Raw genomic sequence first — 25,662 nt, forward strand, 5'->3', positions numbered from 1 at the left:
AAAGGGCAGAGGGTGGGGTGGGAACCTGGTGGAGGGGAAAAATGAGGAACTTTTGTAATAATATGAACAATAAAGATTTATTTTTTTTAAAAAAAAGATTGATTTAAGAATTAAAAAAAAAGATATAATTTACCCCTTTAAAGTGTACAACTTAGCTGAAACCGGTTTAGGTCAGTGGATAGAGCATCAGCCTGCGGATTGAAGGGTCCCGGGTTCGATTCCCATCAAGGGCATGTACCTTGATTGCGTGCACATCCCCTGTGGGGGGTGTGCAGGAGGCAGCTGGTTGATGTTCCTATCTCATCGATGTTTCTAACTCTCTATCCCTCTCCTTTCATCTCTGTAAAAAATCAATTAAATATATTTAAAAAAATAAAAAATAAAGTATACAATTTAGTGGTTTTTTAGTATGTCAGAGTTTTGCTACCATCACCACTATATAATAATTTAAGAACATTTTTATCACCCCCAAAAGATATCCCATACCTCTTTGTAGTTACTTATCTTTACACTGTACTAGGATAGAATGGACCACCCTCAGTATTTTTTGAGACTATACATTTCTTTTTTTTTCTTTTTTAAATGTATTTTATTGATTTTTTACAGAGAGGAAGGGAGAGGGATAGAGAGTTAGAAACATGGATGAGAGAGAAACATCAACCAGCCGCCTCCTGCACACCCCCCACTGGGGATGTGCCCGCAACCAATGTACATGCCCTTGACTGGAATCGAACCCGGGACCTTTCAGTCTGCAGGCCGACGCTCTATCCACTGAGCCAAACTGGTCCGACTGAGACCATACATTTCTATCACCACAATTACTTTAACAAACCTGATTCTCCCTACTTCTGCAACATTATGTAGAGTTAGTGATCCAGTATGCACTCCAGTTACTTATTCCTCTCTGTCCCCAGACCCTATAAAACAAATCTACTTTCTGTTTTAATAGATTTGCATATTTTTTCCAGTTTCTTTTTCCATTTTTATTGAAATATAAAAAATGCAGAGGTGAAATACATGATTGATGCCAAGGAATTCATGAAGCATGAATGTGAACACTTGGTTCACAGTACAAGCCCTCCTCCCAGCCCACACTGTAGGGCAGGGGAAGGGAAAGACCAAATAGATCCATAGGTTCCCAGTAAACAGGACTGTGAACACCTGATACACAAAGGAGGGCAGAAAGCAGAGGCCTGTACCCAGGCTAGAGAAACAGGTTCTGACAGAACCAGCAGCCAGCCAGGTACTAAGAGTCTTGACATACCAGTGCCCCCAGGAGAGTGCCCAAAAAGAGTTGGGCTGGTCAGTGAGGACCCCCCCCCCTCCCATGGTACAGGCTCTAGGCTCTGGCCAAGACTATGGGGACAGGATCACTGTGTAGGGATTTCCCTGCTGCCATAAATCAAGGCTACAGGAAGGCATGGGGGTGGGAGTGGGTGGGTGGGGAGACATTCTCAGGGTTCACCAGAAAGGAGTATAATTCTAAAGGATACAGTTGGAATACAGGGTCCAGGTTGTCTGAAAAACAACAAGGTCTTGGGACCCCTACTCCTTGGGGAAGGTTGCTAGACCTAACTAGCACAATCTCTGCCCATGCCCTCCAGAAGTCCCCAGCAGGAGAAAGGAGCCACCACAGATTCTGAGGTACTGAGTAACCTCTGGCCAGAGCAGGGACCAGTGTGACTCCACAACAGACAGGACTGAAAGAGCCTTTGGCTTAGAGTCTGTCCTTAGACAAGTCATAGAGGCTGAGCCTGCTCCCCTGCTTAGGCACCAGGGATCTCTCAGGGTGGGGGCGTTGACTATCTCAAATGGATTTTAGAAATCAGCCACGTCATCCACGCTTTGTTCAGGCAGAAGCAGGGGCTTAGAATATTCTGGGGGCAGTGTCACTTGGGAAAAGCTGACCAGGATGTGTGGAAGAGAAGGCAGAAACAGGAAGAAGACTCCAGGTTGAATTCCTCATTTGCTGAGTACCCGTGCTGAAGGGAGGAGAGGAGCAGGGGGCTTTCACCCAGGCCTTCACCCAGACAGAAAGGAGCCTCAGCAAGGCCTGCCTAAGCCAGCTCTCCTTTCATTTCCTGGGCAATCAGGAGGGGGCGGACCAGCCCAGTTAACCATCCCAGCCAACAGTGATTTTGGCATCTGCAGTTGTCAGGGAAAGAGGAAGGAGAAAGCAGAAAAGGGATTCTAGGGCCAGTCCTCCCACTGGAAGAGCCAAGGTCAGCTCTGCACAGCCCTGCAGGAACCAGGGACCCAAGGAGGTAGGAGAAGTATAAGGTGAAGAAAAATGTCTCATTGTAATAGCGAGGACTCCAGGGTTGACAAGGTGGACTGGAAATAAGGGGAGGAGGAGCTGCCCAGTTGGCTGGCTCCAGCTTCTATCTTCTCAGGCTTCATGACCCCTTCTGGGCAGGAGCCCTGGGCTCCTATAAGGTTGATGCCAGGAGGAAGAGTCCAAACTAGTACTTGTGGAGGAAGGGCTATCAGAGAAGGGGACTGGTGGGCAGGGACTGGACTCAGAGCCCCTAGAAGTCAGGTGTAGGGAACAACACCCTTTGATGGCCCAGGAGGAACTTGGTAAAGTTATTAATGAGATTAATGGCCTTGAGAGTGATGGCAGCATCCTTGGCCTACAGCTGGTTAGGACCAAAGACAACAGCTGGGTTAGTGTTGGTCATTTTGTTTTGGTCACACTGGGCAGAAACCTGCACCAGGAAGGCGGTGAGGAAACAAATCACCTGGTAGTTCTCCTTGGGCAGCATCAGAAGGACCTGCAGCCTCACCTCCACTCTCTGGCTCTCATCAATGTTAAGGGGGTAGAGGTCAAAGGTGAGCAGGGGTTCAGGAAGCTCCCAGAGAAAGGTCTTGAGGATGACTGTTGGCAAGTTTTAGTTGTTGTACTGGTCGAAGTCCACAGGCAGCCCCATGTTGTATTTCTGCTGCACCTCTTATACAACTTAGATGTTGGCAGACCTCCGGAAAATCCCTTCAGTGGTGAGAGCATGAGCCTGCAGGTGGGCAGTGGTCTCCTGGAGCATGAGAGGAATGGGCTCCTGCTCTGAGTTCTTCTTCTGGAGGTGCTTCAGTGAGACCCCAAACTGCTGGTTGGGCAGAGGGGGCCATGGTGGCATGGGCTTGGGGGCTGTTGCAGGTCTCTTCTGTGTGGACTTCAGAAAGTCATCATACTTGAGCACTTGCTGAGGGATCCCTAGTTGCTCCAGCTTCACATGCTTGCTTAACTCACTCAGGTAATTCACATAGAAAATCTACCCAAACTTGAAGCTAATGAGAGGCTTAAAGAGGACGAGCAGGGTCTTGATGAACATGGTAGGGTGCACAATGTACAGGGCCTTGATGTTCTTCTTGTATTTTCGGTCAAACTCCCGGTAGGCATCCCAGAGCCAGCTGAAGGAGGGCTTCTTGTTGCTGGTCAGGCCATGGTGCAGGTAAGCAGTGTGTAATCACTTCCTATGTACTAGGCCAAGGTGTGTTTCAGCTATCCCAAGAGCTTACTGTAGTCCAGCTGGTGGCTCTGAGGCATTCATCAGGCACTAAACACAATGATCTTTTGCCCATACTTGTCATCTCCTACCACCTCCGCAATCTGGTGCCTGGCGATGTTATAGTAACATCCCACTTCAGGTGTGTAACAGGTTCTAGGCAGCTGCTTTTGGAGTCATCTGACTTGGGAAAGTCGGGCATTTCATCTGAGGACCAATTCTTCTCATCAATGGAAACTAGCTTCAGCTGGTTCAGAGCCTGGCTGGTGTCATCTAAGGTCAGGTCATCCTGCAGCTCCGAAAGTGGGCCTGTCCCCAATAGTCTCAGCCCATAGAACCTGAAGAGAAACCACGGTCGGGCTCTGCTCCTTTTCTGCCTATTCTTTTCTTGCAAGTAAATAGAATCATAAAATATACTGTATAGCCTTTTGTGATTGTCTTTCACTTTTTAAAAAAAATATATCTTATTGATTTTGTACAGAGAGGAAGGGAGAGAGATAGAGTTAGAAACATCGACGAGAGAGAGTCATCAATCAGCTGCCTCTTGCACACCCCCTACTGGGGATATGCCCGCAACCAAGGTACATGCCCTTGACAGGAATCGAACCCGGGACCTTTCAGTCCTCAAGCCGACGCTCTATCCATTGAGCCAAACCGGTTTCAGCTTCTTTCACTTAATATAAGGTTAACAAGGCTCATCCATGTTGCAGCATTTATCAGTATTGCATTCCTTTTTTTAAAAATCAATTATTCCATTGTATGGTAAAACATTTTGTGTGTGTGTGTGTGTTTGTTTTTTTTAGTTTTTACTTATTTATTTATTTTTAAAATTTATTTGTTGATTAAGGTATCACATGTTTGTCCTCATCCCTCCCCCACCATTCCCATCCCAAACCCCTCCCCACACATGCTTCCACCCCCCTGTTGTCTGTGACCACTGGTTAGGTTTAAATGTATGCACACAAGTCCTTTGGTTGACCTCTCCCCCTTACTCCCACCCTCCTCTACCTCTGAGGTCTGACAGTCTGATCGATTTTCCCTGTTTCCAGGTCTGTTTTTGTTCATCAGTTTATGTTGTTCATTATTTACCCTAGATGAGTGAGATCATGTGATACTAGAAATACACTTATAAGAACTGAAAATGAGACAAGCAATAATGGTTATGCTGAGAGGCAAATGAATCAGTCTGTAGTGAGTTTCTTTCTGGGCCAACAGTTCTTTTGAGTCCCAATTTCAATGTCAAACAGTTCCTTATGTGTACATGTCAGCAATGATATTTCAGTTCTGGATGGTGGACAGATAGTGGTAATGCAGGTCCGACCCTCTCTGGTTTGGTCCTGGGCAACCTGCAGTGATGCACAGCTGCTGACTGCTAGTATGGCAAGCATCGTCAGATCTTCCATCTCTGGACTGTTTCTCTTCTGTCTTCATGGCTGAAGCAGTCCTGTCAATTCCTCTCTGATGCAGGAATCCACATGGTCTCAGGGTTCTTTTCTGAAAATATACAAACATATTCTCAACCAAAAGTTAATAAAGGAATATTTTCTATACATTTGACTTGGGATCCTTTTTCATTTTTTGCCCAAAATGATTTTCCTTTGGCTTGTTTTGATACCATGTGTGTTTTTAATGGGTGTCTTGCTATTAGCATTACAAATGAAAGTTAATTTTCTAAAGTAAAAATTTTCTAGATGTAATTTACTTATAGGATATTTTCCCTTACATGATATTCTTCTACTACTTATTTATTTTTTGTGTGTCAATCCTCATCTAAGGATATTTTTTTCCATTTATTTTTAGAGAGTGTGGAATGGAAGGGGAGAGGTGGAGAGAAACACTGATGTGAGAGAGACACATTGATTGGTTGCCTAATCCCTGTCTGGGGCCAGGGAAGAAGCCTGCAACCGAAGTACATGCCAGTGATCAGAATCAAACCCTTTCATCCATGGGCCAATACTCTACCCACTGAGCCAAACCAGCCAGGGTGATATAACACATTTAAAAAAATGTTTTTGTTGATCCTCACCTGAGGGTATTTTCCCACTGATTTTTAGAGAGAATATAAAGGAGGGGAAGAGAGAGAGAAACATCAATGTGAGAGTGACACAATGGATGTCTCCTATGCCTGCCCCAACCAGGGCCAGGGATTGAACCTGCAACCCAGGCACATGCCCTTTACTGGAATAAAACCCGGGACCTTTAGTGCCAGGGCCAATGCTCTATCTACTGAGCAAAACTGGCTAGGGCAAGATAAAATACATTTTATTTATCCATTCAACAACTGATGGGCATTTGAGAAGTTATACGTTTTGATTATCATGAATAATTCTGCTTATGAACATTCCTGTGCAGGTTTTTGTGTGAACATATGTTTGCAATTCTTCTGAGTATATCTCAGGGTGAAACTGCTGGGTCATATGGTAACATCATTTACCATTTTAAATTAATACAGAAATTGTTTTCCAAAGTAGCTACAATATCTTACAATCTCATGAAATAGAAATTTATAACAACAAATGCTGTTTACATTGTTAAAGAGGAAAGGTCTCAAATCAATAATCTAAGTTCTCTTCTTCAAACAATTAGAAAATTAAAAGCAAAGTGAAACCAAAGAAAGCAGAAGGAAGGAAATAACAAAAATAAGAACAGAAAACGCTGAAATTGAAAACATGAAAACAATGGAGAATTCAATGAAATAAAAAGTAGTTCTAAAAAATAAGAAATTGATAAACATTTAGCAAGATTGACAAAGATAAAAAGAGAAAAGTCATCCCTGGTCAGTGTGCTCAGTGGTTAGAGTGTCAGCCCATGCACCAGAGGTTCATAGTTTCAATTATCAGTCAAGGGCACATACCTCAGTTGCAGATTTGATCCCAAACCCTGGTTGGGGTGAGTATGGGAAGTAATTAATATCTCTCACACATTGATGTTTCTCTCTGTCTGTCTTTCCCTCCCACCCTCTCTAAAAAATCAATGGAAAAATATAAATATGATTAATATCATTAGTTACTATAGAAAGACAAATTAAAACCACAATGATATACCACTGCATACCCACTAGAATGATTAAATTTTTAAAAAGGTAGAAAAGAACAATTTTGGCAAAGATGCAGAGAATTGGAAAACCTCATAAATTGCTGGTGGGAATGTATATGGTGCAGTCACTTATAAGCAAAATGAACTAACAAGGAAAATAGATAGGCTCATAGATAGAGAGCAGGCTGATAGTTGTGGGGTACGGCTGGGTAGGGTATGGAGGGATTGAGCAAAAAAGAGAAAAAACGTGTGGACATGTGAAATAGTGTGATTGCAGGGGTGGGGTGTGGTGGAGGTGGGTAGAGGGGAGATAAATAGTGATGGATGGAGACTTGACTTGGGATGGTGAACACACAATACAGTGTACAGATGACATGTTGTAGAATTGTGCACCTGAAATCTATATGATTTTGTTAACCAGTGTCACCCCAGTAAATTCAATTAGAAAAAAAAAAAAAAAAAACAGCCACCGGTTTGGCTCAATGGATAGAGCGTCGGCTTGGGGACTGAAGGGTCCCGGGTTCGATTCCGGTCAAGGGCATGTACCTTGGTTGCGGGCATATCCCCAGTAGGGGGTGTGCAAGAGGCAGCTGATCGATGACTCTCTCTCATCGATGTTTCTAACTATCTCTCTCTCTTCCTCTCTGTACAAAATCAATAAAATATATTTAAAAAAAAACAAAAACAACAACAAAAAACAAACAGTTTTGCAGTTTCTTAAAATGTTAAATATGTTTACCATATGACCCAGAAATTACTCTCCAAGGTGATTACCCAAGAGTGTTACAAAAGACTGGAGTAAAACCAAGCAATGCTTAGAGAAATGGGTAGCTTTATTATGCCAGCGGTCTCAGTGTAGTCACCTTCAAGAAAATCTGAGCAAAGCAATATGGTGGGAGCTTTTCTTTATATTCTACTAGAAGCTCGGTGCGCAAAATTTCTGCACAAAGGGGAGGGGGGGGGTCCCCCTCAGCCCAGCCTGCACCCTTTCCAATCCAGGACCCCTCGGGGGATGTCCAACTGCTGGTTTGGGCCTGATCCTTAGGATTCGCAGCCAGACATCCCTCTCACAATCCAGGACCACTGGCTCCTAATCGCTCACCTGCCTGCCTGTCTGCCTGATCGCCTTCACTGCCTCTGTGTGCCAGCCTGATCACCCCTTACTGCCCCCTCTGCTGGCCTGGTCACCCCCAACTGACTCTCCTGCTGGCCTGGTCACCCTTTATAGCCCCCCCTGCCAGCATGGTCAACCCACCCAGCCTGCTTGTTCAGTGGTTTGGTCATCCCTCACTAACTCCCTTATTATGGTCATAGGCAGCCATCTTGTGAGGGTGTGACAGCAATTTGCATATTACCTCTTTATTATATAGAATTGGTCTCTTTGTCCTCCAAATATGGTTTTTCCCCCCAGACCTTTTGCAGGCCTTACAAAGAGCTCTGTGTAGATATTTTGCAGGCAGCTTGTAATCTGGAGCGCAGTACAACTTAGTAGATAACAGGCACCTGGTATGAAAGTGGGTAGAAACAGAAGCTAAAAGCAAAGTTAATTTATGGAACAAGAGACCATCTAAAAATAGCAGAGTTGACTCACAGAATAAGAGACCACCTAAATAGCAGAGAATTTCAAACAGCAGTTTTACAAAATAGAGTTTACTACCCATGTTTCCCCGAAAATAAGACATCCTCCGAAAATAAGACCTAGTGCATGGAAAGATAAGACATCCCCTGAAAATAAGACCTAGCGCATCTTTGGGAGCAAAAATTAATATAAGACACTGTCTTATTTTCTGGGAAACAGGGTATGCATAAGGTTGATAACACAGGTTGGTACTGCTTCTCTGGGAAGGCTCTAAATGTTGGGAAGAATTAGCCTTTAGCTTTCTCAAGAGGGTTGAAAACATATGCCCACACAAAGACTATTACAAGAATTTTTCTAGCAGAATTTTTCATTATAACAAAAAGTAAAAACAAACTAAATGCTCATTATCTGATGAAATTGATAATCAAAATGGTATGTCCATACAATGGGATAATAATCAGCCATAAAAATGAAGTACTGATATATCTACAATGTGAATGAAACTCGAAAACATTATACTAAAGCACAAAGAAACCAGGCACAAAAGGTCACAGATTATATCTACCTATATTGATACATAAGTTGTATGATTCCATTTATATGAAATGTCCAGAATAGGCAAATCCTTAGAGACAGAATGTGGGTGCATGAGCTTCAGAATGGGAACAGGGACTAACTATAAATAAGATTTTATTGGGGTGATGAAAATGCTCTAAAATGTACTTATGGTAATAGTTACACAACTTGGAAAATTTACTAAAAATTGTTGAATTGTACACTTGAAACGGGGGAATTGTATGATTTAAAATCTGCATAATAAAGGTATATATAAATATACGAGCTATATATATTTAAATATATTTTATTGATTTCTTACAGAGAGGAAGAGAGAAAGATAGAGAGAAACATTGATCAGTTGCCTCTTGCACACCACCGACTGGGGATGTGCCCGCAACCAAGGTACATGCCCTTGACCGGAATTGAACCTGGGACCTTTCAGTCCGCAGGCCGATGCTCTATCCACTGAGCCAAACCCAACTGCTAAATGTCAGGGGTGTGTAGTGGCTGTTGTTCTGCTCAGATGGGATATTTGGCCATAATAAGAAATATATATTTGGCCCAGCTAGTGTTCAATGGTTGAGTGTCGACCTATGAACCAGGAGGCCACAGTTTGATTCCATTCAGAGCATATGCCTGCCCGGATTGTAGGCTCAATCCCCAGTAGGGGGCGTGTAGGTGGCAGCTGATCGATGATTCTCAAAATTTTTTAAAAATATATTTTATTGATTTTTTACAGAGAGGAAGGGAGAGAGATAGAGAGCTAGAAACGTCGATGAGAGAGAAACATCGACCAGCTGCCTCTTGCACACCTCCCACCGGGGATGTGCCCGCAACCAACGTACATGCCCTTGACCGGAATCGAACCTGGGACCTTTCAGTCCGCAGACCGACGCTCTACCACTGAGCCAAACCGGTTTCGGCTGATTCTCATAATTTATATTTCTATATTTTTCTCCCTCTCCCTTCCTCTCTGAAATCAATAAAAATATATTTAAAAAAATATATATATATATTAGCTGTACCCGGCCACTCGTTGCTGTGGCTCAGTCTGGTTAAGTGAAAAAGAAAGAAAAGAGAAAGCGCATTTTTCTAATATGTTTAATTTCACAATGCTTTTGGTTATACAATATTTTTTGTTGTTCCATTGTTTGTGCAGATATAGAGATTGTCTGGTTTGCCGACTCTAGAACACGCAACATATAATTGTCCATGTGATTGTTAAGTTCGTAGATGTCTTTGTTCTTGGCTGCAAGAATAGCTCGTTCACTCAGCCAATCGTGATTCTTATAATTGGTTTGAATATTGGGAAATAGTTTTTCAACCAGTTCTTCTTTTGATGTCACTAAATTGCAGAAGTTATGAGGCAATGAAATTCCTCCTAAGGTCAGATCAACCGGCACCTTTCCGTTCCCAATTTCCAGCAACTGATGTGAGAATATTTCAGCTGATCAATCGTTTTGCAACTGGACACACATATTTGTAGTTAATTTTAACATCTTTACATGTTGCCACAAAGTAGAGTATTTTAAGCAAGCATTTATTTCGTCCGCTGGTGTCGATCAAGGAATTACAGGTAATGTTTGCCTGAAATCTCCTGCAAGCAATATTAATGCGTTCCTAAATGGTCTGATGTTTCCATGCAAATCTTGCAATGATCGATCAAGAGCCTCGAGCGATTTTTTTGTGCTCCATTGTGCATTCATCCCAAACAATAAGTTTGCATTTCTGCAATGCTTTTGCCATGCCGGATGCTTTGGAAATATTGCACGTGGGAGTTTCAATGAATTGCATGTTCAATGGCAATTTCAAAGCGAAATGAGCAGTTCTTTCACCTGATAGCAATGTCTCAGCTAAGGCTATATCATTTTGGAATCGAATTGCTGCCAGAATCAATATAATTAGGAATGTGTTACCAGTTCCTCCTGGTGCATCTAAGATTTCTCCAACCCCATAATTGACAGTTTGCATTATTTGATCGTAAATGCCTTTTTGCTCAAGCGTTAGCTTAGGAATATTTGCACACACGACAAAGATCACCCGTGTTGTAATTTTGTTCACGATGCATTTCTACATCAAACAAAGCAGCAGCAGATCGATTCGGTGATGGCATTCCCAATTGACGGAGAACTTTGTTCGCGATTTCTAAGCACAAATCTTCTATCATTCTCAACATTGAGATGGAATCGTAAAATTGGAAATTTGGACATCATAAATGGATTGTAAATCAGAAACATTGAAATGGAATCGTAAAATATTTAGTATAGCATGTGTTGCTTTTACGTCCAACAGATGTGCTGTTTTTCAAAAAAAAGCATGTTTTTACCTGCCACAGGTGTGACATCTAAATAACAGTAGGTATATACAAACATGCATGTATTCAAATGCAATGTTGTGTCAAATTTCAAAGCAATCGGTGAAGAACTTTTGAAGATTTAAGATTTTGAACAAACGAATATATATATGTATATATACATCTCAATCTCTCTTAACTCAAGAAATTCCAAGTTTAAGGAGCTCTGTGCCAGAATAGTGAGGAAGACTATATATATATATGAGTTAAGAGAGATTGAGATGTATTTTGTTATTCATAACAAGCCCCTTTAAACCACACCTGAGTTTGGGCTAATGCAGTGACTTCATGAAAGCTGCCTAAGGGTGGGACCAGTTGTCAGGGCAGTGATTAGAGGAGTCGAAGTTTCAACCCTACCCTCCAACCTGCAGGGATGGGAGAGAGAATAGAGGTTGAATTAATTACCAATGGTCAATGATTTAATCAATCATGCCTAAGTAATATTGAAGCCTTCATAAAAACCCAAAAGTGTGCATTCAAAGAACTTCCTAGTTGGTGAACACATGGAGATGTGGGGAGAGTGGTGTGCCTGGAGAGGGCATGGGAGCTCTTCATTCCTTCCTACATACCTTGCTCAATGCATCTCTTTTATATAGATGTTCCTGAATTGTATCCTTTTTTAAAAAAATGAGTAGTCTATTAAGTAAACTCTTTACCTGGGTTCTGTGAGCCACACGAGCAAATAATAAACCTGAGTAGAGAGTCCTGGGGACCTCTGATTTATAGTTGGTTGGTCAGAAAAACAGTTGACAACCTGGACTTGTGATTAATGTCTTAAATGGGGACAGTCTGTGGGACTGTTGTAGGCAGTTAGACAGACATGAGCAAAGTAAGGAGGATGGGCCAGGTATAGAAGGTCATCAGCATAGAAAGTCCCAAGTGCCTAGTGAGAGGGCAGGACAGGGTTAACTCCTGACTCCAATTTGCACTGTGTCCTCCATTTTGTATAACTATGTCACTATGTAACTGGACCCTAGCCCTCACCCAACCAATCGGGGTCAGCCAAAGCAGTGACCTCACCACCCCTATAAATCCTATGTTCTAGAGAGACCTGCTCTCTTTCTCCACCTTGCTGCTGCGTCGGTATGTAGGGGGTGAGCTGGGGCTAGCTCGAAATAAAAACTCTTTTGCTTTTACATTGGACTCAGCTCCCTGGTGGTCTTTGGGGATCACGAAACCTGAGCATAACACCTAGCAATGGACAATCAATTGTAGAGTGGGGCCTTGCCCCTAGGGTGACTTTTTCTCCCCTTGCATATTGCTGGTCTTAAGGTTTGCACCACCTGACCTTTCCTCCCTGGAAATAACAACTAGGCCTCAGTTATATTTCGGCTCTAGGCCCAGATAAGCAACAAAACTATCCACGCTGCCTGCCATCAGGACCAGCTGCATGAAATAATGACCCCCTGCCCTGATGCCGGCCAATCAGTCATTGGAGACCACAACCCTGAATGGACACACCTGGAAAACTACTGACTATTCTATTAAGATCTTCATTTGGATCTCCTCTGAATTCTCTATCCTTAAAACCCTTAGGATGGAGGACTGAGCAAGCTCTCCTCCTGGGAGCATGGCCTCCTGAGAGCACAGGACTAAGCCTTTGAAATAAGTATTTTTAGGGTTGTTTTTTTTTAATTAAGGGGGTCCATGGAAAAAGCATGGGCTGCAAAGCTGCAAATGGATATATTTCCATAAGATTGGGAAGTTGGGAGAGGCAGCAGTTACATTTCTATAAGATAAGGGAACTAGGAATAGCAAAAGGTCTATATTTACAAAATAAGGAAGGAGGAAGAAAGCCCAAAGGGAATAGGAGAACAATGAGGGAGGAGGGCCTTACAAGTCCCGCCTGAGGTTTAACCTTTGAGCTCAGGAGTTAGTATAGTGACCAAATCAAAGGGGAATAGTCACCAGTTAGAGTAATGTGACCAGACGTCCTACTTTTGGCGGGACATTCCTGATTTTTAACAATTTGTCCAAAAATCTGGATTTTTTAAAAACGCCCAGGACGCGGGACAAATTGGTAAAAATCGGGACTGTCCCTCCAAAAGCAGGACGTCTGGTCACCTTAAATTAGAGGGGATATTGAGGCAGAAAAAAACTGCAGCCTTTATAAACTGTGGAAAAAGGGACTCAGTGGGACGCTTTCCTCCTCCCCACGTTGGGAGTCTGTATTTGTTCTTCAATAAATTTCCACCTTTACTATATCATCTTAACCTGTTGTATCTAACACTATCTTTAGAGTGTCAGAATTGAGTTAAATTATAGGACACCTCGATGGTACTGCAGAATTGCTTGGTCTGGGAAAAACCCTTCACATATTTAGTAACCAGTATTGAGAGTAGTGAGTGTATAAGGGAGAACAGGAGTGTGTTTTTCTATATACTTCTGATCCCTTTAACAATTCCTGAGGGCCAGTTCCCCTGGAATTTCTGTATGTTTGCTTCTCAATGTATGCACCTGTCTCTTTAATTATATTGGAAGCCTGTTTAGGGGTTAATGGAGCTGCTTTCTTGCACATGTAGAGAGATGGCAATGTGTACAAGTTTACAGCCACCCTTACACAACCCCATTCCTCCCCACTTGCAAGCCATGGACCCAATGAAGGTGTGAAAATTTAGTTCCTTTGCTTCAAGCAGGGACAAACTCTGAGGCCAAATTTACACTTAGTGTTCCCCTGTTGCGGTGGTCGGAAAACTGTGGCTCATGAGCCACACGCGGCTCTTTGGCCCCTTGAGTGTGGCTCTTCCACAAAATACTACAGCCTGTGCAAGTCTATTTTGAAGAAGTGACATTAGAAAAAGTTTAAGTTTAAAATTTTGGCTCTCAAAAGAAATTTCAATTGTACTGTTGATATTTGGCTCTGTTGACTGTTGTGGGGTCAAACCCTAGCTTCAAAATAAGACCACCGGAGGCTGATGATTGATTTAAAAAAGCAGGCAAGGATTTATTGAAAAACTGGCCAGGACGGTCGCGAGAGCACCACACACATAGGTGGAATCCACAGGACCGCACTGCTCGAGGTGTAAGCAGTCTTTTTAAAGGTCCAAATCACAGGAATTTTCCTTTATACTAAATTCTAAAGACTGGGAACAACCCGCAGGGTCACTCTCAGCCACATCCTGCCTTGGAATGTGGCCCTATCTTGCAATAGCCAATAATATAGAAGCAGAGCTCAGTGGTTAATCTCTAAAGGTTATCTACAGTTTCTACCCCTGAAGCTACTGAGTCAGTAGGAATCAATCTCCTGTAGTTCTGGTCCCAGGCACAGGAAAATTGCCTTAACCTCCAGGTCTCCACCTAGAAGCTGAGGTAACTATCCTATGATTAAGCAAGTAAGCGAATGCCGAAGCCAGAATAGCAGTGTTAAAATTCAAACAGCAGTTTTTACCCAAGTATGGTTGCTACCATATTTCATTGACTAATGAGTTTGCCGACCACCGCCCTATTCGATCATGCTGAAGCAATCCTTCACAAGATGTTGCCAGAAATTACACAATTGTTGAGTTTCTTCCCTTTCCTGTCCTGCTTCCTCCAGTCTCTTATCAGGTTCTTCTTGGAGCACTTCCTTAAATTAACTGCACGTACACAAGGCCTTATCTCAGCAGCTGCTTACTTGCCCAGGCCGTGGTACTTTGTGGAAGAGCCACACTCAAGGGGCCAAAGAGCCGCATGTGGCTCATGAGCCACAGTTTGCGACCACCACAATAGAGGAACGCTAAGTGTAAATTCGGCCTCAGAGTTTGTCCCTGCTTGAAGCAAAGAAACTAAAAGACAAGGGGTGTTGCTTATTCCTTACTACCGTGTTTCCCAGAAAATAAGATATCCTCCAAAAATAAGACCTAGCGCATGGAAAAATAAGACATCCCCTGAAAATAAGACCTAGCGCATCTTTGGGAGCAAAAAATTAATATAAGACACTGTCTTTGACAGTCTACTTGTTGATATACTGTCTCTATATCTATCTTTTGGTTCATCAGTTTATATGCTATTTGTTATCCACAAATGAGTGAGGTCATGTGGTGTTTCTCTTTCATTGATTGGCTTATTTCACTCAGCATGATGTTCTCCAATTCCATCCAGTTTGAGTAGGGCTTGTAATCTGGAGGAGACAAATTTATAAATTTTAATGTTATTGTGGCAAAAGCTAGAACAAGAATTATGACAAATGATCCAGTGGAAGGAAAAAGTTTTAGTTCTCATTAATTCTAACTCAAAGGATGGGAGAAAAATGAAACATTAGTTTGGAGGGTTGTAATAAAATATTTAAGAACAATAGAAAAATTCAATATTCAGTTCAATTCATAGATGAAAAATAGAACTTTGAAAATAACTAATTGAATTAGAATCTAATATTCACAACTGTGTATTATACAGTCTGTTGAAATAATTTTCCACCCTAAAATCACCCTCATTTTTATTGAAGAGTGAAATTAAGACCAATCTATTTACTACATTAACTCTAATTAATTCAGGTTTGGTCCTGGGAGAGTGTCAATGTAGCTTTCACTTAATTGTCATCATTTTGGAACTTCAGTAAACTTTTTGAGAAACATTTTACTTCTGAATGGAACCTGTTTTTTATTTTCCTTTCTGATGATATGAAAACAATAGATTTGCCCAAATCTGTAGCCAACTACCACTTACCACCTACCAGAGGCTATGTTAATCTGCTCTGCTAAAGATACCACATTCAGCTCAGTCACCGTCATTGGGGCTATTACTGAGCAGGCGCAAGACTGATTAAATGGGTATATAATGGGGACTATGAGTCTTGCATCATTTAATGTTTTGAGGTTGACACTAATCGATCAGTTGCTTCCTGTACACCCCCCACCTGGGGATGTGCCTGCAACCAAGTTACATGCCCTTGACCAGAATCGAACCTGGGACCTTTCAGTCTGCAGGCCGATGCTCTATCCACTGAGCCAAATTGGTTAGGGCACCACTGGAGGTTTTTTTTTGGTGGGGGAAAAGAGTTTCAGGGGCTTCCATGGGGCCTTTTCTATTACAATAACTCTTACTCTATAGATCAAGAAACTGGTATAAGGATTCTGCTAACTGATAATATATTAATTCAAATTATTCATCTGGGAGCCATGGAGATGATTGCTGAACCTATTGTGAAACAGATATAAGTTAATTCTCCTTTTTTAAAATTTATTATTACCTGACCCCCATAAATCCCTCTCTTACAGGGCAGCCATAATTGAGCTCCTGGGTATCAGTGTCTGCTTACTTATTGGTTCCAATAGGCCTCAAAAGTTTTGTGTATCCCCCTTTCCCCAGCTATTTGAGTGAATAATCATAGATCCTTTTAGAGAAGGAATGGGGAAATCACTACTGGATATAATTGCCATATTGTTGTATGATCCTTCCTCATGAGAACCTGGCCTCTCCTTCATTTTATGGGTTCTGGGGTCTGAGAACTGGCTTACTTCTAGAAATTGGAAAAGGGTTGTGCCTTTCTTTTTCTTTCTTTCTTTCTTTCTTTCTTTCTTTCTTTCTAAACATTAAGCCTCTGTAAAAAATGTGTTTCTTATTCTAGGGTACAGGATTGAAGGGCAAGGTGATACAAGTAAGGAAAATTTACATGAAAAAAAGCTTGACAAATTTTTTTCAGTTAAGGTATTGTAACATTAAAACTTGATTTAAAACATAACAAAAGAAACAAAATTGCAAACTAAAATATGTTTATGTATTCCACCCCCCCAAACATAAATGAAATAGTATTTCAGCAATAGGGCTCATGTTGATAGCTATCAGGAAGTAATAAGTATAACCCACTTGGGAAATCATTAATGTACAATAACAAGCCCAAATTATGGACTGCAGTAGTTTAATCATCACTGTCATTTTTCTTACTTCCAAAATAAAGCCTTGATTAAACCATTCATATCCCTATATTATTCATATCTTTACTTCAGAGATTGAAGAACTATATACAACAAATGAATTTATTTTCACCAAAGGGATAACATATTGTACTTTTCTGCTAATGTTACCTGAAAACCTTCCATGTCAAAACAATTTGACAGCAAATATAACAATTCAATAGATGTGCAATGATTTTTCATTATAGTCCATTAAAGATGCATGTTAATTCATGCTGTTAACCTTAGGATAACAGTGCTGAGAATCCAAATAGGAATGAGTTGGGATGACTTTGAAAGTAATGTTGGATTTCTCAGTTTAATTGGTAACATTACAATTGGTAAGTTTATTTCATAGGCCCAATCATGAATTAATTATTGAGTCGCAGGAGAAAATTTTCCTGTTGTGATGTCCATTGCCAACAATAAACAACTCAAAACTGCCAAGGAAATTGTTCTTATTACATAAAACATGAGGACGTGGAACTTTCCCAAAATTTTAAAAAATAAAAAGTGGAATTACATGTTACATTTTTCTGACACTTGCAAATACTACATGATTAATAAAAGCATGTCAATTTCATGGACTGAACCAGCAATCAACATGTGCCCAGAATGCACACAAGTAATAATTCAGTAAAAGGGAGTAGTCTTCATTGCCTGCGAGTCACTTCCAGTCAAAGGTTAAAGTTCAAAGACTGAATGATCAAAGTGCTCATTTTTTCAGTAGGACTATCCTGCTCGGAGGATAACAGTGGCACCAACAAGTACCACCATTTTGTTTTCCTTTTATTCTTGTTACATGTTTGAACTTAAAAAGAATGATCTGCTGGTCATCTCTTTTCTTTGAAGCTGGAAAGCAGGTGAATAACACTAAGACAAACTGACTGACTGAGAGAACTAGGGACTGGTCTTTTGTTAGAATGAATAAACAGATATGACCATTGCTGTAAACATAAGGATGTACAAAGACATTTTCACCAGTAAACATGACCTGAGGAGAATTTTGAGAATATTGACTACTAAATGTACAAAAGAAGTTTACATTTCCCCCTTCGTATAAGGTAGCTGGTGCACCTTCCATGTCTACAATCCACTGTGTAATTGAGCTTCAAATTCTATTTTTTTAAAAATATATTTTTATTGATTTTTCACAGAGAGGAAGAGAGAGGGATAGAGAGTTAGAAACGTCGATGAGAGAGAATCATCAACCAGCTGCCTCCCTCACACCCCCCACTGGGGATGTGCCCGCAACCAAGGTACATGCCCTTGACCGGAATTGAACCCGGGACCTCTCAGCCCGCAGCCGACGCTCTATCCACTGAACCAAACCGGTGCCGGCCAAATTCTATTTTCATTTAAAGACATCCTGGGAGGTGGATCATTTTGCAAATACAACAGTTCTTCCTGAAGTAATTTCTGCATTGACACTATGATGAACCCTTCCCAAATGGGGTTGTGATTTTTCACTGGGGCAACTGACCTCTGTCTTAGGCTGTTTGGGCTGCTAAAACAAAACACCAGAGACTGTGGTGTGTACTTGTAAAAAATAAACATTTATTTATCACAGTTTTGGAGGCTGCAAAGTCCAAGGTCAAGGTGATGGCAGATTTGCTGTATGGTGAGAACATGCTTCATGGTTCATAGAAGGCCATCTTTCTGCTGTAACTTCACATGGCAGAATGGGTGAGGGAGCTCTCTGGGCTTCTTTTAAAATATATATTTTCTATTGATTTCAAAGAGGAAGGGAAAGGGAGAAAGAGATATAAACATCAATGATGAGAGGGAATAATTGATTGGCTTGCTCCTGCGCACCCCCTACTGGGGATCAAGCCCACAACCTGGCCATGTGCCCTGACCAGGAATCAAACCATGACCTCCATAGTTCATTGGTGGACATTCAATCACTGCAGTGATTCCCTCTGAATTTAATTAATTAATTAATTTAGTTTAGCAGGTCTATGAATTTGGGCCTGAGTCCATGTACTGTGCCTGATTTCACTGAATCCTCTCATAATCATGTTCAACACTTAAAAGGGCTTATCTCTTCTCTAGAAACCTTGAGACTTAAGGTAATAGTACCTGTAAGTACCTGCCTTAGTAAGTCTGCTACCCCTATCAACTGAGAAACTTTATTTACATAAAGGTATTCTGGAAGAAAGACAGCTGTCACCCACAGAGTTCAAAGGGACACTTTCAAGTGCTGCTGATCACCCATACAATTATCAAAGTAAAAGAGAAATTTAGCTGGATTCATGCTTTACATGTGAAGCCAGCTTCACATGTGAGCTGCACTGTGATTCCCACAAAGGATTTTTTTATAGAGTAATGAATATTGATACTGAACTCAACTGAAAAGAGATCCTAGAAAATTAATTTCTGTTCTCATAAGCTGCATGGCAGTCCTACTCATGGCAGTAGTTATTCCAATTACTTTTAAGAGTCGCATTTTTAAAGAAAACAAATGTTGTTATGATACTTTTCTATCTGTTCTCCAACCACATATTTTTGATCTGCTCTGAATTATGCTCCTGGCATGAACATGATCTAGATTTATAAATACAGCAATCTGATCATTTGCAGAGTACAAGTGGCACCATCTTTATTAGTAATTAAAAAAAATATATTTTATTGATTTTTTTACAGAGAGGAAGAGAGAGGGACAGAGAGTTAGGAACATCGATGAGAGAGAATCATTTCAGCTGCCTCCTGCACACCCCGTATTGGGGATGTGCCCGCAACCAAGGTACATGCCCTTGACCGCAATCGAACCTGGGACCTCTCAGTCTGCAGGCTTATGCTCTATCCACTGAGCCAAACCAGTTTCAACTATTAGTAATTTTTATTATAACAAAGTAAAAGTAGTTAGTATGCATCTATGTAATCAAGCTCTAAATTTAACACAGAAATGTTTTGATAACTGGTTTGATTGGAAGGTTGATATAGAAAAGAGGAACATTTAATTCCCATACACACAGAAAGATGGCATCTACAGATAGAAGCTGTAGAAGACAGGTTTGGTATCACTAGATTAACATGGGGAGGCAAGCTCTCTGCAATTACAGTATAGGTGAATAAACAAAGATGGATGATTATTATTTATAGAGATTCAGTTGACTGTTATAATAATACTAAAGGCCTGGTGCATGAAATTCGTGTTGGGGGGTGGGTTGTCCCTCAGCTCAGCCTGCACCCTCCCCTATCTGGGACCCCTCAAGGGATGCCCGTTGGGATCGGGCCTAAATGGGCGTCGGACATCCCTCTCACAATTCAGGACTGCTGGCTCCCAACTGTTCGCCTGCCTGCCTTCCTGATTGCCCCAAATTGATTCTGCCTACCAGCCTGATCACTCCCTAACCATTACCCTGCCAGCCTGATTGATGCCTAACTGCTATCCTGACAGCCTGATTGTCCCTAACTGCCCTCCCCTGCAGGACTGGTGCCTTTCAACTGCCCTCCCCTGCTGGCTATCTTGTGGTGGCCATCTTGTGTCCTCATGAATATTTCTTATTGTGCTTATTGGCTATTTGCATAACTTCATTGGAGAAATATCTATTCAGATAATTTCCCCACTTTAATTATTTCACAGAAAAGAAAATATAAGTGACCAATCAATATATGAAAAACTGCTCAACCTTGTTAGTAATCATAGAAAAGTAGACTCACACCCATGAAAACAACAAGATTTATATATTTTTAAAATATATATATATATTATTGATTTTTTACAGAGTGGAAGAGAGAGGGACAGAGAGTTAGAAACACTGATGAGAGAGGATCATTGATCAGCTGCCTCTTGCTCACCCCCCACCGGGGATGTCCCCACAACCAAGGTACATGCCCTTGACTGGAATCGAACCTGGGGCCTTTCAGTCAGCAGGCCGATGCTCTATCCACTGATCCAAATCAGTTTTGGCAAACAACAAGATTTAAAAATTTGAGCTACCAAGTATTACCTACGGTGTGGAGCAATGGGAAATCATACCCTGCTTGTGGGAATGCAAATTTATATAATAATTTTGGGAAACAATGCTTTGAACATCCTGATGAGGTTAAGGACTAGTAGTAGGAGTAATTGAACAAGCAAGGTGAAAAAAAAAAAAGATGGTAGGCTGTGGTTAAAAAAGTGTAGTGTTTGAATTCACTATTTAGGAAGCAGAGAAATTTGTATTATGACAAAAGTACAAGATGTGACCTTATAAGTGTTTGAATCATGTGGAGGAGTGTTCATTGAAGATAATGAGGCATGTCAGTCTGGGTACAATCAGGACAGAGAAATCACAGAGGGATTTGAACAGAAATAATTTAATGTAAAGAATTATTAATGATAACTGGATTGGAGTAATGAGGGGTTGGCTAATAATATGTAAAGGGAACTCTAAAAGGATTTAGAAATAACAGATATACCATCAAATGGCAGGCAATATAAAAATAATACATTATAGCCATTCTCTTAGAACTGATACTCCATATCTCCACCCATAGTTGAGACCCAGGCCTTGTTAGAGAAGTTGCTTTGGTGCTGAGTCAGTGGATATCCCCGGACATCTGCCCTCTTGAACTTGCTGAAAATGTTCCTCTCTAGGGTGTTGGTGCCTGTTACAGGGGATGTGTCTCACCAGAGACACTCACTACAGAACCACCAAAAGGTGGTGTCCAGAGAAGCTTCTATCCACTGTGCATTGAGGAAGCCAATGCCACAAAAGGTGAGCATCAGGAAAGCTGGGAGGTTGTCTGGAGCATGTGGAGTGAACACACAGGAAATAAAAAAATCTCTTTTTCCTGCAATGTCTTTCCACCACTATCTACTGATAAAACATCATGTCATGCCAACTGGCAAAATAAAAAAATATTTAAAGGACCAAATACATTTTTATAGAACAGGCATAAAGAGGGAAGATTCAGGTAGTCAAGGACCTAATATTGTAGTTCTAATCGTGGATTACTGTTCTTGTGGATGACCCAGGTATTGGCAGAAATAAAGTTATTTCTCCAAGTATGACCTTGGTCCACCTGTATCAGGATCAAGTGGGGCACTTTAATAATACAGATTCCTTTGTCCCATTGCAGATCCTTTGAACTAGGGCAGTGGTGGGTAAACTCATTAGTCAGCAGAGCCAAATATCAACAGTACGATTGAAATTTCTTTTGAGAGCCTAATTTTTTAAACTTAAACTTCTTCTAACACCACTTCTTCAAAACAGACTCACCCAGGCCATGGTATTTTGTGGAAGAGCCACACTTAAGGGGCCAAAGAGCCACATGTGGCTCGCAAGCTGCAGTTTGCCAACCACGGAACTAGGGTATTGGGGAGTAAGGCCCCCAAATCTTTCTAACATGTGCCCCAGTAGATTTAAAATTCAATTATGAATATTTCAAACACATAAAAGTAAATAAAATAGTATAATAGGTTCCAGTGTACCTGGCAACCAGTTTTAAGAAATGTTGACATTTACCTTAGTTCTTACAGATCTTTATATCCTATACAATAAAGAGGTGATATGCAAATTGACCATCACTCCAACATACAAAATGGCTGCCCCCATGTGGACAAAAGATGGCTGCCCCAAGATGGTTGGCAGGGGAGGCAGTTAGGGGTGACCTGGCTGGCAGGGGAGGGCAGTTAGGGGCAAACAGGCTTTCATGGGAGGGCAGTTGGAGGAACCAGGCCTGAAGGGGAGGGCAGTTGGGGGCAACCAGGCTGGCAAGGGAGGGCAGTTAGGGGCATTTGGGCTGGCAGGGGAGCAGTTAGGTGTTGATCAGGCTCGCAGGGATGTTGTTAGGGGGCAATCAGGCTGGCAGGCAGGCAAACAGTTGGGAGCCAGCTGTCCTGGATTGTGAGAGGGATGTCTGACTGCCCATTTAGGCCCAATCATTGGAATTGGGCTTAAACAGGCAGTCAGACATCCCTCTAGGAGCCCAAGATTGGAGGGGGTGCGGGCTGGGCTGAGGGACACTTCCCCCCTGCCATGCATGAATTTCATGCACTGGGCCTCTAATTATATATATATATATATATATATATATATATATATATATATATATATATATATATATATATAATCCTAAGCAACTGGAATGACTGGAACAACAGGTAGCTATGATGTGCACTGACCACTAGGGGAAGATGCTCAATGCAGGAGCTGCCCTCTGGTGTCAGTGTGCACCCACAGCCAACCTCCCGTGGTCCTTCCCTCTGACCCCTAGGCTGGGACGGGGAACCAGGGTTGGGTGGCAGCAGACGTGGCTCCTTTCCCAGGGGCCAGCTTCCTCCTTTGGGCTGGTGGCCAACCTCCCATGCCTTGCCCCTCCCCCCATCTGGCAGGCCCTGATCGGCCCACCTCCTGCCCACTGTGGTAGTAGCACAGCATTGAGGGAAGGAGGAGGGGGGAGATGGGGAAGTGTGCCATGGCAGGGTGCTGATGATGGTGGCGTCAGCATCCGGCATCCATTCCTTCCATGCCCAGCCTGGTGACTGTTGCCTCATCTCTGGCCCAGCCCTGATTGGCCTGGCCCCAATTAGTCCTGATCACTGGTCCGGCCTAGGGACTCCACCCATGCATGAAGTTGGTGCACCAGGCCTCTAGTTTTTGTTTTTTTTAAAATATATTTTATTGATTTTGTACAGAGAGGAAGGGAGAGAGATAGAGAGTTAGAAACATCGATGAGAGAGAGTCATCGATCTGCTGCCTCCTGCACACCCCCTACTGGGGATATGCCCGAAACCAAGGTACATACCCTTGACCGGAATCGAACCCGGGACCCTTCAGTCCTCAAGCCGATGCTCTATCCATTGAGCCAAACCGGTTTCGGTGGGGCCTCTAGTTTTTATTAAAATGTTTACCTAATTTGGCTCAAGTTCTATTCATTCCTTTCTCCTTCGCACACGAGGTGATTATTTTTGTACATTGCTGTTTATAAATCATTGCTTTAGGTGATGGAGAATCTTTGATAGTTATTGAGTAGGGATATTAAAGGGGAATTTTGGGAAAATCAACCAAACAGTTGTGCTAGAGAACTCTTTAGGACAAATAGGTGAAGGTAGGAAAGCCAGTGAGGACATAGGTTGTGGCTCATGGTATTAAGGATCTGAAGTAGAGTGAGAGACTTTTGCTTTTTTCACTCATGCCTTTATGTGAAATCTGCCCTTTGTGTTGCTGTGACCTCCAGTATTTCAACCCTCCTTTCTGATTCCCCAGCTCATCAGATTTTTTCTATCATCACTGGCTTCCTTACCCAGCCAGGGTTTCATGGTTACTCATTTTACCCATTTGCTTGCTACTGTCCCAGAATTCCTTGCTTTTTAATATATTTTCTATTGATTTTTTACAGAGAGGAAAGGAGAGGAATAGAGAGCTAGAAACATCAATGAGAGAGAAACATTGACCAGCTGCCTCCTGCCACCCCCTACCGGGGATGTGCCCGCTACCAATGTACATGCCCTTCACCAGAATTGAACCTGGGACCTTTCAGTCCGCAGACCAATGCTCTATCCACTGAGCGAAACTGGTTTCGGCTCCTTGCTTTTTTGACATTTAAACATACTAACCCTGACTGCTAATCTTTATACTAATAGAACTGTTTCTTCTGCCTTGAGGAGGAGGCTTTGCCTTTCTGATTTTACTTTATGACTTAGAGTAATTTGCTACATCCAGTGTCCAAAATGAGGCAGATTTTCATCTAGATGACCTCAGTGGACTCAAGTCTATTTTGAACTAGGCTGAGTTCCTGAAATTACTCAGGCTTCTTTCATCTTCATAAGTGATACCTTAATAATACTGCCAAATTTATTTGTCTCAAAAATACAATTTTGATGAACTATTGTAAAAATTGTCCATATGACATATAAAAATGTACGTAAGCAGGTCAGATTTGGAAGTTTCTTTTATCAACAATGTAGAGAGCATCCTGAGAAGGCACATGGACATTCCTTTAATTCTTATCAGCTTAGCCCGAGGGCACTGGCAGAATCCTGTTATCAGTACTGATTTCTTAATCCATGCGCTTGGAATGAGGAACAAATAGGACCTTGACTCACCCAGGTCTTGATATGCTAAATCTTGTGCCAAAAAATAAGGAGCTTACCCAGATTTTGATGAATAGGATCTGGGCACACCTGAAACTCCTTTTGACCTTAAACTCCCCTTTGGAAGCCAATAAATATGCTGTGTTGTCTGTGGTGAGTGTGACTGTCTCTCCATCAAAGAGATGGCACCCACCTAGCTCCCAGAAACACCACACAGCAAATGGATTTTTATTTTATTTCCATTACATGAACTTGGCATAAGCCAAAAGTCAATTAAAACTTTTGATTGATTATACCTATTTTGCTTATAAGTGTAATTACATCAAACCAAACATTTGGATGTCAAATCTTTGTTATAAAACTATAGATGCAACAACATGAATGAATCTAAAAAGAATGATGTTAATTGAAAAAAGCCTGACAAAAAAAGGTGCCAAGCTGTGTACTTTTATTTATATAAGATCTTAGAAAAGGCAAAATAATACTGTATATGGACACTGAAAATAGATTGGTGGTTGTCTGGGATTTTGGGAGAAGAGAAGGATGAAGGATTAAAAGATTACAAGGACACTTTTGGGGGTGATAGAAAGGTTTATCTGGATTTTGTGTGTGTGTGTGTGTGTGTGTGTGTGTGTGTGTGTCGTTGTATCACAGGTGTATACATGTGTTAAAATTATTGAATTGTACATATTAAATATATGTAGTTTATTATGTCAGTTATCCTATCTAATAAAAGA

At 41.6% G+C, this 25,662-nt stretch overlaps 1 pseudogene across 1 annotated transcript; it reads right to left on the reverse strand.

Annotated features, from left to right (window-relative positions):
- Positions 1–2,528: 2,528 nt before the first annotated feature.
- Positions 2,529–15,738, reverse strand: LOC311614777 (rho GTPase-activating protein 1-like; annotated as a pseudogene). The gene is made up of 2 exons: positions 15,681–15,738; positions 2,529–3,890 (listed from the first exon to the last, which is right to left on the reverse strand). The product of its transcript is annotated as a rho GTPase-activating protein 1-like (transcript).
- Between the last annotated feature and the right edge of the window lie 9,924 nt (positions 15,739–25,662).

The sequence above is a fragment of the Pipistrellus hanaki genome (assembly GCF_964339955.1).
Source record: "Pipistrellus hanaki genome assembly, chromosome: X".
Classification (NCBI taxonomy): domain Eukaryota; kingdom Metazoa; phylum Chordata; class Mammalia; order Chiroptera; family Vespertilionidae; genus Pipistrellus; species Pipistrellus hanaki.